The sequence below is a fragment of the Corvus brachyrhynchos genome, unplaced genomic scaffold (genome assembly GCF_000691975.1).
Source record: "Corvus brachyrhynchos isolate BGI_N302 unplaced genomic scaffold, ASM69197v1 scaffold136, whole genome shotgun sequence".
In the NCBI taxonomy this organism is placed as follows: domain Eukaryota; kingdom Metazoa; phylum Chordata; class Aves; order Passeriformes; family Corvidae; genus Corvus; species Corvus brachyrhynchos.
Window position 1 is genome coordinate 8,869,954 of NW_008239080.1, and position 3,815 is coordinate 8,873,768.

At 33.4% G+C, this 3,815-nt stretch overlaps 1 protein-coding gene across 1 annotated transcript in view; it reads left to right on the top strand.

Moving 5' to 3' along the window:
• Positions 1 to 3,815, top strand: part of CSMD1 (CUB and Sushi multiple domains 1) — a 1,107,925-nt gene that overhangs the window by 769,744 nt on the left and 334,366 nt on the right. The window lies entirely within an intron of this gene.

Genomic DNA, 3,815 nt, shown 5'->3' on the forward strand with positions numbered 1-3,815 from the left:
TTTATAAATTGTTCAGCAGGGATTGGATAGTCAGACCTAAGAGAAAGGAACAATGCACAGGAATTAGAAGGAATTGTGCAAAGTTCTCTGCAGCTCTAGAAAGGAAATTAATACAACTTGTATCCTGAATCAAGGCTCTTCCAAGCTAGATCATAACTGACAGGAAAAATAAATTACATAAAAACTGACATACTTTTTGGATTTTTCTCTATTTATCCTCAAAGGAATTTGAGAAATCATAAACTCCAGCATTAAAAGATTCAGTTATAGGCAAAGTCATGGCTTCATTAGTGACAGCGCAGCAGTTCAATGCATTTAAAAAAATAATGAAGGGAAATAAGCTTTCAATTAATAGGCTAGAGAGACAAGTTTTCTAAATGTTTGCTGATGTCCTCTTCTGTGTTCTGATTCAACTTGTCAAGCACAGCTACTGCAAATGAAGTTGTATGATACAAAAATACAGTATGCATTTGTTGTCCAAAGGGCTGCTGTTTTTAGGAAAAGAAATGCAATTTCTATCTAGGTCTTTATTAATGTTTGATGTATTGCAGAGAGAAACATCAGGCAGTAGAAGACTAGATGAAAATGGGATGCTAAAATATAACTTTCTCAAGAGGTATTAAAGTGCCTGTGTGTATTCATCCTTTATATTTCCACTGTTATTTTTGGAGAGTATTTTACTTTCCTGCTTGTGCAGGCATGCCTCAGTATCCCTTCTCTGCTTCAGTCTCTCCTCATAAAGTTATAAATGATGCAGACAATGCCTCTTCTGAATTCCTCCAAATAAAATATTTAGTTGAAAGAATTAGGGGCAGTATCTATGATCATTTTGTTATCAGTGGAGAGAGAAAAGTATCTCTGGAAAGAGTAAACAGTGACCGGACTAGAGGCAATAGAAGTAAGGTAGGACATGGTAAATTACGACTAGATTCAGGATTTAAAAAAAAAAAAATCATGTTTTTACTATGAGGATAGTAAAACATTGAAGTTTGTGAGACAATTTGTAGAATCTCCATCCAGGGAGGCATTCAGAACTCACCTGAGCAGGGCTCTGAGCCCTCTGTTCCAACTGGGCTTGCTTCAAATGAACTAGATGATGTCCTCTTCCAATCTAATTTATTCTGTGAATCTGTAAATGTCATACAGCTTTTATGTGTTCATGGTACACTGTTGGCCAAACAGACTCTCATCTAGTTGTGGTCCAAATCAGTGGCATATGAACAATTGTTAAGATACAACAGCAGGTCTAAGAGCACTGATAAGCTCAAAGAGGGTAACAAAGAGAATTACTTCTTTTCACCTCTAGGCTGTAGTCTGTAAATTGAAAGAGAAAGGGAACTAAAATAGTTTTGGTGAAACAGGTTCAAAGATCCAAAATGTGTGAACCCAAACATGGAAGAGCTCAACAACAAATATCCCAGCAATGCATAAAAATACCAAGAGGGAAAACGCAAAAGAACCTTAAAGCTCGAAGTATATTGTAAGATATCTGAGGCAATCTAATGTCAAAGAACATTGGAAAATGCAGATAACTATATTTTGAACACAGTCTCTTAGGAATTAATGTGGTTTAAAAGTATCTTAAATGCCTGCAGCTTACTTATGAGCAATACTTATGCTTACTAAACTGACAGAGCAAGGCTATTTCTCTCCCTCCTTTATCCCATCCAGCCTCTTACAATATTTTAATTTCGTGAAGTATATGTTACTGTTCATGAGGATAAATGAATGCATGTGTTCAACAAGAAACATTGTATAGAATAAGATAAATAAAACATGTTGTATACTTTGATCACATTAATTGTGTGCATGTTTTGGGCCTCCAGTTATGAATATTATTTGAGAGAAATTATAGCAGTTGGTTTTCCTCCTAAACATTACTTATTATCTGAAAACTCATTATGCAACAGCAAGTGTTTTTCATGTACTTTAAAGTTTGTTAATATCTATTTAAAACATATCTATCTTAAAATTAGCTGTCTAAATCTAGATGGACATTTAAACAGAGAATTTGGCTGGAATTTAGTTTTTGTTTCTCTGAAATGAGAAATCAAACTCTTCCATAGGAGAAGGGGAAGTAATATTTGCTGCTGCTTGCATATCTCCAATGTAATAAAAGTACTCTGGAGAGTAAAGAAAGGCAATGGTTTTTTTTCTTTTCTAAGAGGCAAGTATAAACACCAGAAGGAGCTATTGTTCTTGTCAAGAGAATGACAACTGTGAATATTAATCTGAAATAAAACACGTGAAAATGCACATTATTCAAAATCTTTTCCAGTCTACTGAAAGACATGTTATGAGTGGGATTGATTGAAAGGCAGAGGGCTTCTTTTCAAGACAGCCTGAGACCCAACTGATTCAGTGATGACAAGTTCTTTGAAAAGGGTTTCATCGTTTTCAGCATAGTAATGACATTCATTCTAATATCATAAAGCAAACAAAAAGGTATTGAAATCTTAACCTTTTCATTCTGTCCTCCTGCCACACTTTTACTGTGTTCATTTCAGGCGAAATTATTCATTTCAGGGAGATGATTTTCAGTGATTTTAAAACAATCCAATGGATATTTGGATTCATTTTAGGGAAGAAATGGCAAGTCAGACTTGGCTAGAGTAATGAGACATAATCAATATAATTTTGAGGTCAATATCACGTTTCATTTTTAGGTAAGATTGCAAACCAGTAGATTGTTTAAATGAAATTTGAAATAGATCTAAATAATACTGTTTCAGCTCTCCTTAAATATTGTATGGTATGTTCAGTAATGTGAAAATGCAGTCATTTTCCACAATTTCACCAACAATTTGTAAAACAAATGGATTTTAGATTTCCAAAACAAATTTTGAAAATGAAATTAACTTTTGTTATGTTAGTATCTTCTTTTTTAAAAATGGCTTCTTCCAGTCAAATTCTAGCATTCTTTATAAACGCACAAATTATGCTTTGATGGAGTTCAAATTTAAAATAGAAAAACAAGGAAACAGATTTCTTCCCCATGTTTAAAGTTTACAGAGAGAAGTAACAAAGCAAAACGCAATACTTGCAGTGCTCTCAGCTTTGCTTAGTGACTAGGGAGGTAGAGATGTAAAAACAACCAAAACAACAAAAACCCCCCAACCCAATTAAAAACATTAATTGTTAACTCCTGAATATTAAATGAACCAATTTATTTTAAATCACATATCAAGCATGCTATAAGAGGCATATTCAAAAGTATGTCTCCTTTTTAAATGGGAAACTGTCAAGCTTAACCAATGGAGAGACCCAGCAATGTGGATGTGGTTAGGAGTTCTATTGTAGACTGTGATCCAGATGCATCCCTTCTCCTAAGATGATGCTTTAGATACATAAAGAGCTTTTGAGTACTTCGTGTCCCTACCTTGCTCTTTAATATGACATTTTTTGCTATATTTCTTTGTTTTTATTATGTTGTATTCAGCACATTTTTTTTGTGTCCCTTAGTTTGTGTTCAGACATTTCAAAAGATTATACCCACTGTGTAAAACATATGAAGTTCCCCTTAATTGTCCTTAGATCCTTAGATCCAAGCTATTTCCAGAATTTTAGGAAAAAAAACAAAACAAACACCTGAAATATATACTTTGTAGAATAATATGGAAACAAATTGAATCATCATTAAGTGTATAGCTTAAATTAGTGTGTAATGTTTTATGTATACATTAATAAAAACTTTAAAAGTATTTCTGTAATGATCGAAACCCAATCTAAACATAAAATCCTTTATTTACTGCATTAGACATAAAAATATTTGTATTCCTCCTGTTCATTTCCCTCCACCCCCCTTCTTTCTTTCC